This window comes from Rutidosis leptorrhynchoides, chromosome 1 (assembly GCF_046630445.1).
Source record: "Rutidosis leptorrhynchoides isolate AG116_Rl617_1_P2 chromosome 1, CSIRO_AGI_Rlap_v1, whole genome shotgun sequence".
NCBI classification, from domain to species: Eukaryota; Viridiplantae; Streptophyta; class Magnoliopsida; order Asterales; family Asteraceae; genus Rutidosis; species Rutidosis leptorrhynchoides.
The window spans coordinates 507,185,909-507,208,386 of record NC_092333.1 but is presented as its reverse complement, the minus strand read 5'-3'; positions in this window follow the sequence as shown (position 1 = coordinate 507,208,386).

Sequence of the window (22,478 nt, the reverse complement as noted above, 5' to 3'; positions counted from 1 at the left end):
TTTTACTTGTTGTAGCTACGTGAAAATTGGTAACAAATCTATATTAATTATATCCTAGCTAACTTATATTGTATAATACATATATTCTAATATATTATGTAATCTTGGGATACCGTAGACAGGTATGCAAATGTTATGACATATCATATCGACTCATCTATATATATTATTTGGAACAACCATAGACACTCTATATGCAGTAATATTGGAGTTAGCTATACAGGGTTGAGGTTGATTCCAAAAATATATATACTTTGAGTTATGATCTAGCCTAAGATGTGTATACACTGGGTCGTGGATTGGGTCAAGATAATATATCAATTTATTTATGTACATCTAACTATGGACAACTAGTTGTAGGTTACTAACGAGGACAGCTGACTTAATAAACTTAAAACATTAAAATGTATTAGAAATGTTGTAAATATATTTTGAACATACGTTGATATATATGTACATATTTTTTAAAGGTTCGTGAATTGACCAGTGGCCAAGTCTTACTTTCCGACGAAGTAAAAATCTGTGAACGTGAGTTATAGTCCCACTTTTAAAATCTAATATTTTTGGGATGAGAATACATGCAGCTTTATAAATGTTTTACAAAATAGACACAAGTACATGAAACTACTTTCTATGGTTGAACGATCGAAGCCGAATATGCCCCTTTTACTTGGTAACCTAAGAATTAGTAAACTAGTCTACTAATTAACGCGAATCCTAAAGATAGATCTATTGGGCCCAACAAACCCCGTCCGTTGTAGAGGATGCTTTAGTACTTCGATGTTGTTTTATCATGTCTGATGGATGTCCCAGAATGATAGGGGATATTCTTATATGCATCTTGTTAATGTCGGTTACCAGGTGTTCACCATATGAATGATTTTTATCTCTATGTATGGGATGTATATTGAAATATGAAATCTTATGGTCTATTATTATGATTTGATAATATATAGGTTAAACCAATAACTCACCAACATTTTTGTTGACGTTTTAAGCATGTTTATCCTCAGGTGATTATTAAGAGCTATCGCTGTTGCATACTAAAATAAGGACAAGATTTGGAGTCCATGCTTGTATGATATTATGTAAAAACTGCATTCAAGAAACTTATTTTTGATGTAATATATTCTTATTGTAAACCATTATGTAATGGTCGTGTGTAAACGGTATATTTTAGATTATCATTATTTGATAATCTACGTAATGCTTTTTAAACCTTTATAGATAAAATAAAGGTTATGGTTGTTTTAAAAATGAATGCAGTCTTTGAAAAACGTCTCATATAGAGGTCAAAACCTCGCGACAAAATCAATTAATATGGAACGTTTCTAATCAATATGAACGGGACATTTCATAACCCCCGTCCTTTTGATGACTTACCACATGCTGGCTTGCTAACGGCCACAACGGTTATTTTCCACAAGACCAAGGATGGAAAATAATAATACTAGTAAAACCCGAATGAATGACTTGTTTCCGGACTTATGAATTACGTGTCTTTATTGCCTTTGCTGAATGACTTGCATATTAACTAGAATTGTCTTCACAACTGCCTTGTATCAAAATTATTGTGTGCTATAATTTATGCTTTATGTAAAATAGCGGTATTATAAGTTTGTAAAATACTGTACAAAAGTTGAACGCGAAATATTCTTATTATCAGTTTTTCATATAGAATGGTAGTAGTTGAATTGTATATTAGCTATTAAGTATGAACTTAACGGGTAGGTATTACCCGATGATGTTATGCGAGGTGTATACGAAATAGTTATATTTTTATTGCGAAATACTATTGAATACGATACAATTTTACATAAGTTATTTATTTATTTATAGAGTGGATATACCTAAACTTTGCTACAACACTATATGCAGTGTACCTAATCGTAAAGTAGTGTAGTTTTTAGTAAGTCTGGTCCGTTTCGCAGGGAGCTAGCCAAGTTTAACTCTATATTTTTAAAACTATATTTGTATATATATATATATATATATATATATATATATATATATATATATATATATATATATATATATATAAAAGTAATATTATTATTATTATAAAATGGGGTTTTTACCGTTTAATGACCGATTTGTCGATTTTATGTCTTAAGTCACAATTAAAACCTAATGTAAAATATTAAAAATAAATACAACTTAATTTAAAGTGTAAAGTAAATGATGATAAATAAAAATGCGATAATTAAAAGAACGATAATTAAAAGTGCAATAAATAAAATGATAGTAAATAAAAGTGTGATGAGATATAAAATAAAGGAATTATGCTTATTTAAACTTCTGTAATCATGATGTTCGACGTGTTGACTTTAGTTTATTAGCATGGGTTAATTGTTCTTTGTCCTGGATTATTCGATATGTCCATCTGGTTTTTTTCCATAACAGTCCATCAGTCATAAATATAAAGTGCGAGTGTCCTCGTCAAATTATCCTTATACCCGAAGTCAAATATTCTAACTAATTGGGGACTTAAACTGTAACAAGGTCTTAATACTTTGTTTAATAATTACACCAGGATATCGACTGCGTGTAACCCAAGGTTTTAATACTTTATTAATAATTACGCCAAGTGTCCTTGTACGTAATCTACCCCTGTTTTAATAAGTCCATTTACTATTAATCCATCCCCGTGTTCGGTTAAATGAATGATTATTAGTACTTATAAATATCCCGCCCATCGTGTCCGATCGAGTGTATGTGGTTATTTATAGGGACGTCCAATTATAAATCTTTATATTAAATTAACGAACTATCATTCAATTAAAAAAATATAAAGCCCATTAATAGCCCATAGTCTAATTTCCACAAGTGTCGGTCTTTTGTCCAAACCCCAATTATGGTACAAAGCACAATAACCCCGTCTTTAATATTTAGTCCAACATCATGATTACTTCGTCTTAAATAAGCATAATAATAACTTAGCTACGAGACATTAATTTAAAAAGGTTGAACATAACTTACAATGATTATTAATAGCGTGGCGTTACACTGACATAATTTCGACTTACAAACTTAAAACATTCGCTAACATAACCTTATTATTATTAATCTTAAATTAAATTTAAAATTATATATATATATATATATATATATATATATATATATATATATATATATATATATATATATATATATTGAGAGAGTAAGAGATTAGAAAAAGGTGTGTATATTTCGTTCAAAAAACGCTTCAATTTATAGATGTGGCCAGCTACAGTGAACCATGCGATCGGATGGTTTTAAAGCCTCCAGGCCATGCAATCGCATGGCAGCCTTTTCCTGCTCACACATGATTTCAAAACGTGGGCTGCGCGTATTTATTTATTATATAATGTAATATATATAATTTTATATAATTAATTATATATTATATTATATTCTTGTGCATTGTTGACTTGTAAATTTTAGCTCCGTTACGTCCCGCGTTAATAGTTGGTTTATGTCCCGGTTCCGGATTTTCGAACGTCCTTGCGTACAAATTAATATCTTGTATTTTGCGTTTTGCGGCTCGTACTTTTGTAACTTTTAGATGTTTCTCATCAATAAATTGAACCTCTTGGATTGTACTTTGTACTTTTTAGCGTTTTGGTCATTTCCGTCTTCAATTCGTCGAATCTGTCTTTTGTCTTCACCTTTTATTATTTAAACGAATATCACTTGTAAATAGAACAATTGCAACTAAAAGCTTGTCTTTCTTGAAGGATAATGCTATGAAATATATGTTCGTTTTTAGCATTATCAAATATTCATACACTTGAGTGTTGCTTGTTCTCAAGCAATATAAAACTTGAATGTAACTCTACTAGAATCACTTCTTTATTCTTCACACTTTGTACATCAGTGATTTTAATACGTCGGTATGAACAATGATAGTAATGATGTGGTTTACTGTCCCATATGACTATAAAAAATTTAGATCCTTTAGGAAATTGGATCTTTATGAAAACATTTGATCTTTTGAAAATTCAATCTAGCTTTTACCCTAGATAAGTTTTCCGGAATAACCCTTCACCAGTGTTTGCAAAATGTTTTTGTGGGTTTTGTGGGTTTAGTATTTGAAAATTTTAGCTCAAAACTTATGGTTTTTGAAAGGACCCGTCCTAATCCATTCGGACGAATACATTACATTTGGTTACATTGCGAGGTACTTGATCTCTATATGATACATTTTACAAACATTGCATTCGTTTTTAAAAGACAAACTTTCATTACATCAAAAGTTGACGGCATGTGTAGTGACCCGAACTTTTCCATGTTTATATATATTAAATGAAATTGTTATTTACATGATTAAGTGTTTCCAACATGTTAAGCAATCAAACTTGTTAAGACTTGATTAATTGAAATAGGTTTCATATAGACAATTGACCACCCAAGTTGACCGGTGATTCACGAACGTTAAAACTTGTAAAAACTATATGATGACATATATATGGATATATATATATATATATATATATATAGTTAACATGATATTATGATAAGTAAACATATCATTAAGTATATTAACAATGAACTACATATGTAAAAGCAAGACTACTAACTTAATGATTTTGAAACGAGACATATATGTAACGATTATCGTTGTAACGACATTTAATGTATATATATCATATTAAGAGATATTCATACATCAAATTATCATGATAATATAATAATTTAAAATCTCATTTGATATTATAAACATTGGGTTAACAACATTTAACAAGATCGTTAACCTAAAGGTTTCAAAACAACACTTACATGTAACGACTAACGATAACTTAACGACTCAGTTAAAATGTATATACATGTAGTGTTTTAATATGTATTCATACACATTTGAAAGACTTCAAGACACTTATCAAAATACTTCTACTTAACAAAAATGCTTACAATTACATCCTCGTCCAGTTTCATCAACAATTCTACTCGTATGCACCCGTATTCGTACTCGTACAATACACAGCTTTTAGATGTATGTACTATTGGTATATACACTCCAATGATCAGCTCTTAGTAGCCCATGTGAGTTACCTAACACATGTGGGAACCATCATTTGGCAACTAGCATAAAATATCTCATAAAATTGCAAAAATATGAGTAATCATTCATGACTTATTTACATGAAAACAAAATTACATATCCTTTATATCTAATCCATACACCAATGACCAAAAACACCTACAAACACTTTCATTCTTCAATTTTCTTCATCTAATTGATCTCTCTCAAGTTCTATCTTCAAGTTGTAAGTGTTCTTCATAAATTCTACAAGTTCTAGTTTCATAAAATCAAGAATACTTCCAAGTTTGCTAGCTTACTTCCAATCTTGTAGAGTGATCATCCAACCTCAAAAAATCTTTCTTATTTACAGTAAGATATCTTTCTAATACAAGGTAATACTCATATTCAAACTTTGATTCAATTTCTATAACTCTAACAATCTTATTTCGAGTGGAAATCTTACTTGAACTTGTTTTTCGTGTCATGATTCTGCTTCAAGAACTTTCAAGCCATCCAAGGATCCTTTGAAGCTAGATCCATTTTTCTCATTTCCAGTAGCTTTATCCAGAAAACTTGAGGTAGTAATGATGTTCATAACATCATTCGATTCATACATATAAAGCTATCTTATTCGAAGGTTTAAACTTGTAATCACTAGAACATAGTTTAGTTAATTCTAAACTTGTTCGCAAACAAAAGTTAATCCTTCTAACTTGACTTTTAAAATCAACTAAACACATGTTCTATATCTATATGATATGCTAACTTAATGATTTAAAACCTGGAAACACGAAGAACACTGTAAAACCGGACATACGACGTCGTAGTAACACCGCGGGCTGTTTTGGGTTAGTTAATTAAAAACTATGATAAACTTTGATTTAAAAGTTGTTCTTCTGGAAAAATGATTTTATTATGAACATGAAACTATATCCAAAAATCATGGTTAAACTCAAAGTGAAAGTATGTTTTCTAAAATGGTCATCTAGACGTCGTTCTTTCGACTGAAATGACTACCTTTACAAAAACGACTTGTAACTTATATTTCTGACTATAAACCTATACTTTTTCTGTTTAGATTCATAAAATAGAGTTCAATATGAAACCATAGCAATTTGATTCACTGAAAACGGATTTAAAATGAAGAAGTTATGGGTAAAACAAGATTGGATAATTTTTCTTGTTGTAGCAACGTGAAAATTGGTAACAAATCTATATTAATCATATCCTAGCTAACTTATATTGTATTATACATGTATTCTAATATATTATGTAATCTTGGGATACCATAGACACGTATGCAAATGTTTTGACATATCATATCGACCCATGTGTATATATTATTTGGAACAACCATAGACACTCTATATGCAGTAATGAGGGAGTTAGCTATACAGGATTGAGGTTGATTCCAAATATATATATACTTTGAGTTGTGATCTAGCCTGAGACTTGTATACACTAGGTCGTGGATTGATTCAAGATAATATATATCAATTTTTTTCTGTACATCTAACGTTAGACAACTAGTTGTAGGTTACTAACGAGGATAGCTGACTTAATAAACTTAAAACATCAAAATGTATTAAATGTGTTGTAAATATATTTTGAATATACTTTGATATATATGTACATATTTGTTATAGGTTCGTGAATCGACCAGTGGCCAAGTCTTACTTCCCGACGAAGTAAAAATATGTGAAAGTGAGTTATAGTCCCACTTTTAAAATCTAATATTTTTGGGATGAGAATACATGCAGGTTTTATAAATGATTTACAAAATAGACACAAGTACGTGAAACTACATTCTATGGTTGAATTATCGAAATCGAATATGCCCCTTTTTATTAAGTCTGGTAATCTAAGAATTAGGGAACAGACACCCTAATTGACGCGAATCCTAAAGATAGATCTATTGGGCCTAACAAACCCCATCCAAAGTACCAGATGCTTTAGTACTTCGAAATTTATATCATATTCGAAGGGTGTCCCGGAATGATGGGGATATTCTTATATATGCATCTTATTAATGTCGGTTACCAGGTGTTAACCATATGAATGATTTTTATCTCTATGTATGGGATGTGTATTGAAATATGAAATCTTGTGGTCTATTATTATGATTTGATAATATATAGGTTAAACCTATAACTCACCAACATTTTTGTTGACGTTTTAAGCATGTTTATTCTCAAGTAATTATTAAGAGCTTCCGCTGTTGCATACTAAAATAAGGACAAGATTTGGAGTCCATGCTTGTATGATATTATGTAAAAACTGCATTCAAGAAACTTATTTTTGATGTAATATATTCTTATTATAAACCATTATGTAATGGTCGTGTATAAACGGTATATTTTAGATTATCATTATTTGATAATCTATGTAATGCTTTTTAAACCTTTATAGATAAAATAAAGGTTATGGTTGTTTTAAAAATGAATGCAGTCTTTGAAAAACATCTCATATAGAGTTCAAAACCTCGCGACGAAATCAATTAATATGGAACGTTTATAATCAATATGAACGGGACATTTCAGCATGCATACCATTTCCTAATATATCAAACTATAAATGACTTGATAATAATCTTGATGAACTCATTGACTCGAATGCAACGTCTTTTGAAATATGTCATGAATGACTCCAAGTAATATCTCTAAAATGAGCAAATGCACAGCGGAAGATTTCTTTCATACCTGAGAATAAACATATTTTCAAGTGTCAACCAAAAGGTTGGTGAGTCCATAGGTTTATCATAAAATAATAAAATTCATCATTTTGATAGACCACAAGATTTAAATCCTGCATGATACAAATGGGCCCGAATCCTATACCCACCTGTAATGTACATGCGATATCTTTTAAATACGGTACACCTTTCTCGTGTACAAAAATCATTTTTCATAAATCTTAGTAATCGTACACATATCTCGTGCAAAAAAATAACATACACATAACCTGTGTATAAAATCATTCTCTCTGTACATAACATTCACTTTTCATTACTTTCATAGCTTGGCTTGGTAACCGACCTTAACATATAATGCGCATAATAATATCCCCTAAAACAGAACATCTCGTCTGTATAATAATTATATAAACTTCGAAGTACTAAACACCACGCCCACTAGCCCTTCCGTCTAGTGAACATTCTGGGTGGGGGTGTTAAACCCGGTAGCTATCTTTAGGATTCGCGTGAATTAGTGCTATACCGGATTCTAATTCTTAGGTTACCAAGCAATAATAATCAGGGAAAATATTCACAACAATTAGTGGCAATTATAACGTCCAACTAATTCAATAATAATCCACAGAACTTCCGTCTGTATAATAATTCATTCGAGGAATGTTTTGCTTGTGTCTATCTCGTCAAACATTTATAAAAGCATTTCATTTATTCGTATTTCAAAAATATATTTCAAAAGCATTTAATAAAGCAGTTGTAAAAACAGCGCATGTATTCTCAGTCCCAAAAATATAAAGAGTAAAAGGGAGCAAATGAACTCACCATACTATATTTTGTAGTAAAAATACATATAACGGTATTGAACAAGTATAGGGTTGACCTCGGATTCATGAACCTATATCATTTGTATATTTATTAATATACATAATTGTAATCGAACAAATATATATATTTACTATTAATGATTTAACTTTTATATTATTAACTTATATGTATATTTTGAGTATTTCATTAAGTGTATTCTTTTTGTATATAAAAAGCATTAGTATGGTTAAGTTATGTATGTTAAATATATATATATATATATATATTATATATATATATATATATATATATATATATATATATATATATATATATATTATTACAATTACTAGTTTTGATAAACAAATGATATATATATATATATATATATATATATATATATATATATATATATATATATATATATATATATATATATATATATATATATCATTTGTTTGTCAAAACTAGTAATTGTAATAATACTTAAATTAATATTTGTAATGGTAAAAAAAATGATAATACTTGTTATTACTAATAAAAATAATAATGTTTGTGAAAAATAATAACATAATGTATTGTTTCAAAATGGTAATATTATTAATAATCCTAATTCTAATATTAATAATAATAAGATTAACGATAAAAATAATACTTATAATAATATTAATAACAGTAGTTTTTAATAAAAATGTAAAGCTTACTAACTAAGATAATGAAAATAATAGTCTTGATAATAATATCTAATACTAATAATAACAATCTACTTACTAATAATACTAATGGTAATAATATTATTAATAATAATAATAATAATAATAATAATAATAATAATAATAATAATAATAATAATAATAATAATACATATCATAACCATAATAACAACAATGATAATAATAATTAGTAATAACAATAATAATAAACATAATAATAATTAATAATAGGATTAAAAATAAGAGTGTATACCCCTCTGATAGCTTTTTCTAAAAAGAAATGCCCTGAACGGGACTCGAACCCGCGACCTCTCGCTAACCCCAAGCCTCTTTAAATCATCATGATGTTTGTGCTATTCTATTATACCTTATAACCCGTAATTATTTAACCTATTATCCGTCTCAGTCCAGTAATACCACTAGGATTCGGCCCAACAAGTAAATCAAGCCCAACAAGTCTGTTAACGGCCCAAACTAAAATGTGCAGTCCAACAATTTGTTAACCTCTTTTAACAATTAAGAAGTTAATGTCTGTTGTAATCGAATAAGATCATAACACAGCCGCCACACTTTTCTTTCATCATCATCTTTTAAACTTCATTGTCTTCATCAGTCACCATCATCATCATATGATCATCATCATATGATTATCATCATCATCATCGAATCATACATATCAAAATCATATGATCATAATATCACCATCATCATCTACGGTTAACATTATCTTCATCATCATCGCTTCTATTCATTAAACCGTAACCATCATAGTTGCAAGTTAGATTCAATGGTGGTTGTCGTTGACTATAACAGAAAAACAGAAACATAATTTTATAGCAGCAGCAGGTTGAGATGGAGATGGTGGTTTCCGGTGATACACCGGTGGTGTTTAAAAGAAACAGAAAATATATATATATATATATATATATATATATATATATATATATATATATATATATATATATATATATATATATATATATATATATATATATATATAACTGTAACAACAGTAGGTGTTTCAATGGTGATGATTTGATGATCGTTGAGGTGTTTTACGATAGTTTGACACAGAAATAAGATCGATGGTGGTGATTTTGGTTGTCACAGGAGGCGTGAATCAAGATGGAGAATAGAAGAGAGAAGAATGGTGGTTGATGGTGTTAGGAGGTTGTTGTTATGGTTGTACAGATCGAATAAAAAACAGAAGACTCTCGTAACCGTGGTGGCGGTATTGGTGGTTATGGTGAGTGATTCATCGAAGAATAAAAGGAAGAGAGAGAGTAGGGTGGCGAGATTGGTATTAAGATGGTTTTGATCGAGCATGGTGAAGGAATTACAGTGATTAATTCATATTAAGAAGCTTCAGCAAAAGGATTTATGATTTGTGTCGTTTGGATGAACGAAGGTTTCAACAGGAGTTATTTCAATTTCTGCTAATTTGTGTTTCTTTTTCTAATGACAACAGAGACGATATAACGTGCTCGTAATTGAGTGAAGCTGTACATGAATTGATCAATATTGTTTTGTAGTGGATAATTCCTTCGACATGATTTTACAAGCATATTACGAATCAGGAAAAAAATAGATAAAGATAAAGATGACAGAGATGTTTAACAGATTCTGTTTTTATCCATCTAATTTTTATAAATAAATTTTAATTAATATTAATATCAATAATTATATTAATAATATATTAATATTTTATAATAATACTAATATAAATATAAATGATAAATATAATAATGATGTCAATAAATATAATACCAATAATGATACAAGTAATAATTATAAAGATGAAAATAATGTTAATAATGACCATAATAATTTTGATTAAAAGTGTTAATTTTTTAGTAATAATAATATCTAATAATAATACGGATATTAATCACAATAACTAATATGATAATTTTATTACTAGTTATATTGTAATAATAATAATATTAATAATACATATATTAATATTAATAATACTAATGAAAGTAATAATAACAACTTATATTATAACTTGTAATTACCTTTAATATATTAATATTACAACCTATTAATTATGTTTTATATAATTTTTAATTATATATATATATATTCCGGTACACATATCATAATAGTCATCTATAGAAATCATAAATATTTATATATAGCTTTACTTTAATAATTACTTTATTATCATGTATATTGTTTTACATACTTAATATTAATGTTCAATTTGTATTTTATTATTTTAATTTATTATATTTACTTATATTTATATCTATATATATATATATATATATATATATATATATATATACATATTTATTTACAAACAATCGTTCGTGAATCGTCGGGAATGGTCGAAGACTACATGTATCGATTTAAACAGTTTATAAATTTTGAGACTCGGTTTAATAAACTTTGCTTATCGTGGCGGAATCATTTAAAGTAAAGTTTAAATTTGGTCAGAAATTTCCGGGTCGTCACAGTTTTGTGTCACCCACTTGCTAACCTTGTATTAGGAAAGCAACATGTCCAGTATACTTGCTCCGTATATTACCTTTCGGTAAACTACCGTCCGGTTGTAAAGGAAAGCGTTGAACAAGCAAATGTTAAGGCAATGTCTAATGACATGCAGATGTTCATGGTCTAAAATGTGTCGGATGCAATTACTATTCTTTGTAGGAGCAATAGTAAAGATCACCCTATAATTTTTTGGTCTGGCACAAGGTCCAGTCTTCGACCATGCTATGAAACCACCGTTCTTACGGTTGACACTCGAATTGGTTCAGGTGACCTAATGAATTCCAGGTGAATTCCTAGGATTTTACGTTCAATGGTAATGAACGCATTGAAAATATGTTTTCCGAAAACAAATCGGTTTTATTTTGATCAAAATATTTTCTCGTTCAAGCTCGAGTTTAGATATCATTGAATTCTATGAGTTTGTAATTCTCAATCTTTAAGGTCAATCTCAAGGATTGAGTAATATCAGGCTTAAAAGCTGATTTTTGATCTTTAAGGAGATTATCCTTTCTGGGGATCTGATTCATTAGTCTTATAAGCTAATTTGCAAGGTGCCCCCCATTGTACGAGACATATCCTCTCATGGTTAGGATAAGTCTAACCACTTGACGACCCTGTTTGATGCTGAGGTCCGTGGATTTCCAGCTGATTTTCGAGAAAACTTTTCAAGGTTTTTCGTAGACTCTACAACTGGTCTGGATGACAACTTTCTGACCTAAATCAAGAATCGCGTGTCTTTTTCTCGGAAGACTTTACTTCCTATTAAATTTTATTTATATTACAATAAACTAGGTAAAACTGATTAATATCGTCCAAAACAAAAGTATCTTTAATTATTTGTACAAAGATATGTGATATGTGATTTAAATAACTTGGTAAAAATTTCCCACACTTGGCCTTTCTTTGCCTTTTTATTCTCCTCTATTTTAAATTTTTTACTAGAAGTGGGTAGTCAGTATATAAGAGTAGGGATGTTCTTTATTATCAGAGAGCACTAGATTATAATACAACTACTGTGTTACTAGTATTTTTAATGGTAACCAAGTGTTTAAATTAAAAAATTTTAAAAATCCAAAAAAATTTAACTCCTTCCCACACATAAGATCTTGCAATGCCCTCATTTGCAAGAAATCAGTAGCAATTTAAATTATTGAGGGTGATTAGCGTAGAAAAATGATTAAATTTTACCAAAGTTTCCAAACATATTGTTGTTTGTGTTGAATGATAAATGGTGCACATCATTTGTTCATTCCTGCAGTTGTTATATCATATTTATTTTGCATCTTGTCGTTAAAATTAGTTGCTTTTGCTGAACTTAATGCCAGTCTTTGAAAATGCGTTGTTTTACCCTGTTGTGTACATGAAATAAAATACATACAATACAAATATAAACATGCATGGTAATTTGAAATGGGACTTAATATCCCACTTTCAAATTACAAAAATGAAATATTAGTACAAAATAATAAAAATATTAAACATTACATTAAAGTATCAAAATGTTAAATGTTTAGCATAAGTAGATAAAAATAATAAAAGAGAAGACATCACCAATGGAACACTATTGATTTGGATAGGGGTTCTAGTTCATATCATCGCTCGGGTTCCATGGTTGGTGATAGGTGTTCTGGTAGGCTTGATTGGGGTCGTACAGGTCATAAGGTGGTCGCATGTCGGGCTGATGTGGTGGATAGTAAGCAGGCCGAGTCGAGATGTAGTTATTTGGTACCTGATATAATAGCTGGCTCATGATTTGGTGCTGATGAACTTGCTAGCTATCGTGTTGGCATCGCCTGGAAGTCTCATACTCATTCGCGGCTTGCCACTGCTCATACCGACGATGCCTATCCTCATTAGTCATTTCTACCTCATCTATACGCTGGAAAACGTTAGTAGCACTATCCCTAATGACATCCCTAATATCATCCGCTTCCTCTATCTCCTCATCCGAACCCCTCTCTACCTGTGGATGGCGACCCTGATATTGTATTACCTGATTGCGTCTCCTAGTCAATACCTTTGCACCTTGATAGACTTGCAAACCTAAAGTCTCGTCCTGTTCCCTACATACCATCATCGGACCCCCTTGATCCCTATCTACACCTAAATACTCTCCAATGAGAGTAACAAAAATGCCTCCTCCTATTATTCCCCCTTCCTGTATTCCTTCCACCATTTTGGACAGATAAAAACCAACACAGTAGGGGATATTAACAAAGCTTCTAGTGTCTCGAATGCACATAAGGTAAAATAAATTGTGTAGGGTCATTTTCTCCTTGTTGTTACCTTTTTGTGTAATCGAGTTTGCTAAGAATCTATGTATTATACGAAGCTCGGCTTTATTAATATCTAAATAGGAGTGTCTTCCTCCCCGCGTAAACACATAATAATTTGACATACGCCTCCAGATGGTGTTAGCGTCAAAATTTCCATCTACCTTCTCACCATGATAAATCAAATTTGTACAATCAGGTGATAGTAATTTAGCGGGAGTGTAAATCTGTAAAGCTCTGGCCATGTCCAGCATGGACATCCTGTACATCCTACGGCCAAGTAAAAATCTAAGAAAACTCTTATCGTCTAACCTATCTACATCTTTATTAAAAGCTATAGTACTCATTAGCTCAACACACCACTCTTTATATACAGGCCTACGAGTGGTAAATAAACGTTCCCAATCAGAAAAAGAAGAGCTGCCATACCTTTGGATTAGATGCTGCCTAACTGGGTTAGCTAGGTGGACCCTTTCAAAAGGCTCCCAATCTATTACCCTTGGTACTTCTACATTTTTGGTCCAAAGCTTAAATTTGTTACTTTGGTACGTCGGGTAATCTCTCCAACTTTTATCAAATCTTAAATTGGGATGCAACTGTTCTTCATGAATTGTTGGGTGTTCTATTATATGGTGAAAGAGAAATACTACGTAGGCAATAAAAAATTGTAGCTCTGGCTCATAGTATGGCACGTGTTGATCATAATGTTGTTGTTATTCAGGTTGTTGTTCCGGTTCGTGATATTGCATCTCTGGCTGTGGTTGCGGATCAGGTTGCCTAGACGATGATGCACCGTTCGTATCTATATTTCTCTGCAAAACACATTAAACACAAAATTTGTGCATCCAAATATGCATTAGTGTTAGCAAAATAACAAATTAAAACAATTACAATAACATGTTTAATCCATATTAAACTTATACTCATTTTCATATTTTTATCAATTCTATACATTTTCAAATAATCATATATGAAAATGTTTACAAAGTTCATAAGCTTTTATTTCTAATAACATGTCAAAATAATCATTACTAGCAATTAAACAAGTTTCAAATGGCATTTATATCAAATTTATCAAGTTCATGAATTTTAGACTTAAAAAGTCCACTTTAATTCTCCAAAATCATGTTTAGGATCAAAGTTTGGATCATTTAGCTACCTAAACATGTTACACTACTTAATTTAGCAATAATTCATAACAAAAATCATCCATAACCTGTTTATATCAAAAAGTCCCAAATTGCATGACAAACCCTAGATTTCTAAATTTTTTGAAGTTTAAGGCTTCAAATCATGACAAATAGCATCAATCTAGGTTATACATGCATAATATACCAATAATTTAACTCTAATTACACTAGAAATTAACAAAATCAAATTAGGTAAAAATTAGCTCAAGAACACTAAAATTCGAAATTAAAGAGTTTTAGGGGTAAAATCTTTACCTTCCTGCTTCCCCATCTGAGAAAAGACATGATTATAGCGGATTATTGTGACGAATTTCGTTGATTTTGGTGAAAAATTGGTGAAATTTGAGGGTGTTTGGGAGAGTTTTCGTGTATTAGTGTGTTGAAGTGGGAAGACAGAGAGCTCGACTGCTTTTTGTTTCTGTCCAGTATTTTAGTGCCATGCGATCGCATGGCTATGCAGTGTAAACCCCATGCGATCGCATGGGGTCTGATTTTATTTTATTTTTATTTTTTTAATAAAACCATTTACTTATGAAATAATTAATTAATTTTAAAATTTTGTTTTCTTTTAGAATGAGGGCGGTTCGGATCGTTGTCCTAGTTCGTCTCTCGATAAAATTTTAAAATTTGTCATTTTTAAGCGTTGTTTTAAAAGCAATGATTTTTTTTAGTTTTTTAAGTGTTTTTGGCATACTTTAAATCAATAAAATTAAAAATAATGATAATAAAATTTCTCGTCCCGCCCTCGGGTAAAGCAATTTTGGTTCAACGACCTAGTCTTCAACTCACGATGAATTTTAAAAATCAAAATTTTAACTTAATGAAATAAAGTAAATTTTGTTTTTAAATTCACACCAAACTTAAATTTTAAAATGCATATTAAAATTTCATATAAATATTAATAATATTTTTATACATTAATTTTACAAACTTATATTGAAAATATTAATTTTTTTTAAAATATTAAAAACTTAAATATATTGATTTTAAAAATTTACAATAATAATTTAATATTAATTTAAAAACAAGGTAAAAATTAAAATTAAAAATCTTTTTGGTCTTTAATCCCACTTTAATCAATCAAATATTATCAAAAATATACGCCCCTCTTTTGGGTAAAGTAATTTTGGCTATATTACCTAGTTTTACTCCTGACGAATTTCTGAAATATTTTGGATTGATTGATTAAAGATATTTATACCTTAAGAATAAACGGTAAATTTCGCAGTGATGTAATAAATTTTTTTATGATATCAATAATTTCGATTTCGCATACCTAATTTTATTGAATATCAATTTAATACTTTATAGCGAATGATTCAGCGTTTATTATCAAAAGGTTAAAAGCAATAAATAAAAACAAATAAAAACTATACATACTTACCTGCGAGATAGAATTCTCAGAGACCTGCTTTAGCCGAATCATAGGAGAGTCGTGTGATTTGGTTTTCCATGGTTACATAAGCGTAACCTCGATTCTTCAATAACTTTTCTTCTAAACATATGAACGGTCCTTCTATGCATAGAGTAACAAATTCGGTATTTGAATATGTTTGATTGTTCTAACATTTACCTTCGTGTGACCATTTTTCGCATTTATGACATCTTTCAAGGTGTTGTGCTCTTCTTTTTGTTGCAGATTTTGATTTTCCTTTACCGAAATGTATCTTATGATGATTGTTCCTGAGTTCTTTCCTTACTTCGTTCATTTTGCCTCTTATGAATGATACTAGTTCACTCGGAAAGATGTTATTATTACGTTTAGTAATCAAAGCGAGTAGTAGTAGACCATGGTTCAGATCAAAGGAATTCTTCATCTCGTAAAACCTAAAAAAAATAAAAATTCAGAATGGAGGGAGAAGACTAGTTCTTTAGGGTCTGCTAGGGAAAGACCATTCGGATTTCATTCTCGAGAACTACACGAAAACAGAATATTTAACTCTAACAGAAATACATATTACCCTAAAAAGATTCGAATCTTCCCACACTTAGTTAGCTGTGGTGTCAAAATTGTGATTAACTTCATCTTCAACTTCCATTGGATTATCTATGTAATGTTGAACTCTGTGACCATTAATCTTAAATTCAATCCCATTTGAATTTATTAATTCTACTGTTCCGTACGGGAAAACTCTTTTGACTATGAATGGTCCAGACCATCTTGATTTCAATTTTTTAGGAAATAGCTTGAATCGTGAATTGAAAAGAAGAACTCTGCCTCCTTCCTTAAATTCTTTTGAACTTCTGATTCTTTTATCATGCCATTTCTTTGTTCTTTCCTTATAGATTAACGAATTTTCATATTCTTCATGTCTCAATTCTTTTAATTCGTTTAGTTGACTTAACCGTAGACATCCAACTTCATGCAAATCAAGATTACATGTCTTCAATGTGACAACCCGGAAATTTCCAACCAAATTTAAACTTTATTTTTATATTATTCCGACACGATAAGCAAAGTTTGTTAAGTTAAATCTCAAGAATTTTAAATTGTGTTCATACATTCATTATAACCTCGACCAAATTCCGACGATTCACGAACCGTTATATATAAATAAATATGTATATATATATATATATATATATATATATATATATATATATATATATATATATATATATATATATATATATATATATATATATATATTATAACTTGAGAATATTAATAAAGTATTAAACGTATAATACTTTACATGAACTTATTTGTTTCAATATGTTTATCGATGGAATTAGAAGATAATATCAAATGATTAATTTATCAGATACATTGTGATATCATTACGGGTCTATGTTATGAGGTCCACTGTGATTTAAGAAATCTATTCTTTTTGACAACATTCGAAAAATGGTAAAGTGATTTATAAGTAAGAACGTGGAGTGTAAATAACTTAGATGTTAGATATCGACAAGTTAAGTAACTCGACATTTTCATTAAGATGATTTCATACGTTTATTTAAACTTTGAACTTTATCGCATGCTTCACCAACAGACTGTAATTTAAAAACTTGAAACCTATTATGAATATATATGATTTTACTTTTCTAAACCGTTTTATGATATAACGATTTCCATTATTTTAACCTTAATGATTCTTAAATATATTTATTTTTGGAAAACAAAATTATCATATTTATTTGATTTAGTTTCAAACGTACAAAAACGTTTTCAGTCTAAAAAGAACTTTATTATTAAAACGTATATAACTTCTTTAAATATCTAGAACCACTTTTGATAACTCATTACTTAACCAGTATGATAAAGATAACGATATTTATATTTTATTTTATTAAATATATATAACGATTTAAATTAATATTATATATATTTATACGCATATTATACGTACATAGTTTTATACTCTTACTATACTTAAACTTTATCTTTACTTTATTTTTACTTTACTTTAACTTTAATAATTCACTTTAATAATTCATACTTTAATAATTCACTTTAATAATTCATACTTTAATAATTCACTTTAATAATTCAAAAATCTATTATAAATAGAATTCAATAGGTTTCATTATTTCATAGAAACTTGAAAATATTTTTTTCTAAACTCTCTCAATCGATTTACATATATATATATATTTACTCCGTATTATTTCAAGATATTATTAGTATACATAAAATATTACGACGGAGTGCTGTCCGAGTGATCTCGAATTTTTTTCGAGCTGGGTAGAGCTAAGAAAATTATGGGTTATAGCTATGGAGGTTATGGGTATGGTTCGGGAGTATTGTTCGTGAGTCAAACTAGTGTTTATCATCTCCGTTGCATCTACGTACTTTTTCTGCAATATTGAATCTCAATATTGATACGTGAGCACTCATAACTTAACTTTTATATATTATTAGTGTATCCCTGACTAGTGCTCGAGTATATATATAGGATTATGCATGCTTATACGTTCGTTATTGTCGTTAGATAGGTTATGTCGAATCTTGAGTTAAATACATATGCTATTAAGATAAGGTATATGATATGCATGTCGTTGGAAAGCTAGCGAAAATTTGAGAACTTTTCATTTAGATATCGAATGGTTTCGATGAGCGGTTTAGAAGTTATAGTCAATTGAATTTTTGTATTATTATTAAAAATGATTATTATTATCGTCGTTATTATTGTTATAATCTAATTATTATTATTATTATTATCATTGTTGTTATTAATAAAAGATATTTTTATTATTTTTATTATTATTACTATCGTTATTATCGTTAAGGTTATAATTATTATTATTATTATTATTATTATTATTATTATTATTATTATTATTATTTTTATTATTATTATTATTATTATGATGATTATTATTATTATTATTATTATTATTATTATTATTATTATTATTATTATTATTATTATTATTATTCTTATTCTTATTATTATTATTATTATTATCATTCAAATAGTTATTAGTATTATCATTAATATTATTATTATTAGTATTATTATAATTAAAACTAATATTAGTAACATCTAATTATTATGATTACTATTATTATTATTAATATGAACCCGATATAAAAGATGACTAAAAGCTATTAAATGAAGCGATTAGGAAATAATGAGTATGAGTATCATGATGAAATTAAGATATTGTAAGATATTGATTTAAAGGAAAAATATCGTTTTCATTATTTTACTATTAATATTATTAAAAGTATTATTAATATTAAAATTATCATTTTTACTAAAATTATTATTTTTAATAAAAATATCATTGTTAATATGAAACATCATTATTATTATCATTTTAGTACTACTATTGTTAATAAAAATTATCATTTTATCATTTTTAGAAAATATAATTATTTTTATTTTTATTAGTAGAATAATAATAATTATTACAAAATAATACAACTTTTACTTATTATTATTACTATCAATATTATTTTATCAAATAAATATGTGATACAAAGATATTTTACTACGTATAATATAATTACATTAATAAAACCTATTATATTACTTTTATGATATTAAATTAACTTTATAAATTTTATTACTTAAGATATATAAAAGTATATTTTTATTATATAAATTTTAATATAAAATTTTATTTATTAATAAAAGAACTATATTATTTACTTTAATAAAATCTATTAAAAATATTTAAATAAATAAAATGACTATATTTAAACTATATAATAATCATGTATAAATTTTGGAAGACATTTTGGTCAATATTACTTTTGTTTTTTTTTTTTTTTTTGAAAGGCAAGCCCCCCAAAGTGTAGCAGGTGTAGTGACCCGAACTTTTCCATGTTTATATATATTAATTGAGATTGATATTTACATGATTAAATGTTTCCAACATGTTAAGCAATCAAACTTGTTAAGACTTGATTAATTGAAATATGTTTCATATAGACAATTGACCACCCAAGTTGACCGGTTATTCACGAACGTTAAAACTTGTAAAAACTATATGATGACATATATATGGATATATATATATATAGTTAACATGATACTATGATAAGTAAAAATATCTTTAAGTATATTAACAATGAACTACATATGTAAAAACAAGACTACTAACTTAATGATTTTTAAACGAGACATATATGTAACGATTATCGTTGTAAAGACATTTAATGTATATATATATCATATTAAGAGATATTCATACATGATAATATCATGATAATATAATAATTTAAAATATCATTTGATATTATAAACATTGGGTTAACAACATTTAACAAGATCGTTAACCTAAAGGTTTCAAAACAACACTTACATGTAACGACTAACGATGACTTAATGACTCAGTTAAAATGTATATACATGTAGTGTTTTAATTTGTATTTATACACTTTTGAAAGACTTCAATACACTTATCAAAATACTTCTACTTAACAAAAATGCTTACAATTACATCCTCGTTCAGTTTCATCAACAATTCTACTCGTATGCACCCGTATTCGTACTCGTACAATACACAGCTTTTAGATGTATGTACTATTGGTATATACACTCCAATGATCAGCTCTTAGCAACCCATGTGAGTCACCTAACACATGTGGGAACCATCATTTGGCAACTAGCATGAAATATCTCATAAAATTACAAAAATATGAGTAATCATTCATGACTTATTTACATGAAAACAAAATTACATATCCTTTATATCTAATCCATACACCAACGACCAAAAACACCTACAAACACTTTCATTCTTCAATTTTCTTCATCTAATTGATCTCTCTCAAGTTCTATCTTCAAGTTCTAAGTGTTCTTCATATATTCTACAAGTTCTAGTTACATAAAATCAAGAATACTTTCAAGTTTGCTAGCTCACTTCCAATCTTGTAAGGTGATCATCCAACCTCAAGAAATCTTTGTTTCTTACAGTAGGTTATCATTCTAATACAAGGTAATAATCATATTCAAACTTTGGTTCAATTTCTATAGCTATAACAATCTTATTTCAAGTGATGATCTTACTTGAACTTGTTTTCGTGTCATGATTCTGCTTCAAGAACTTCGAGCCATCCAAGGATCCGTTGAAGCTAGATCCATTTTTCTCTTTTCCAGTAGGTTTATCCAAGGAACTTAAGGTAGTAATGATGTTCATAACATCATTCGATTCATACATATAAAGCTATCTTATTCGAAGGTTTAAACTTGTAATCACTAGAACAAAGTTTAGTTAATTCTAAACTTGTTCGCAAACAACAGTTAATCCTTCTAACTTGATTTTTAAAATCAACTAAACACATGGTCTATATCTATATGATATTCTAACTTAATGATTTAAAACCTGGAAACACGAAAAACACCGTAAAACCGGATTTACGCCGTCGTAGTAACACCGCGGGCTGTTTTGGGTTAGTTAATTAAAAACTATGATAAACTTTGATTTAAAAGTTGTTATTCTGAGAAAATGATTTTTATTATGAACATGAAACTATATCCAAAAATTATGGTTAAACTCAAAGTGGAAGTATGTTTTCTAAAATGGTCATCTAGACGTCGTTCTTTCGACTGAAATGACTACCTTTACAAAAACGACTTGTAACTTATTTTTCTGACTATAAACCTATACTTTTTCTGTTTATATTCATAAAATAGAGTTCAATATGAAACCATAGCAATTTGATTCACTCAAAACGGATTTAAAATGAAGAAGTTATGGGTAAAACAAGATTGGATAATTTTTCTCATTTTAGCTACGTGAAAATTGGTAACAAATCTATTCCAACCATAACTTAATCAACTTGTATTATATATTATGTAATCTTGAGATACCATAGACACGTATACAATATTTCGACCTATCATGTCGACACAT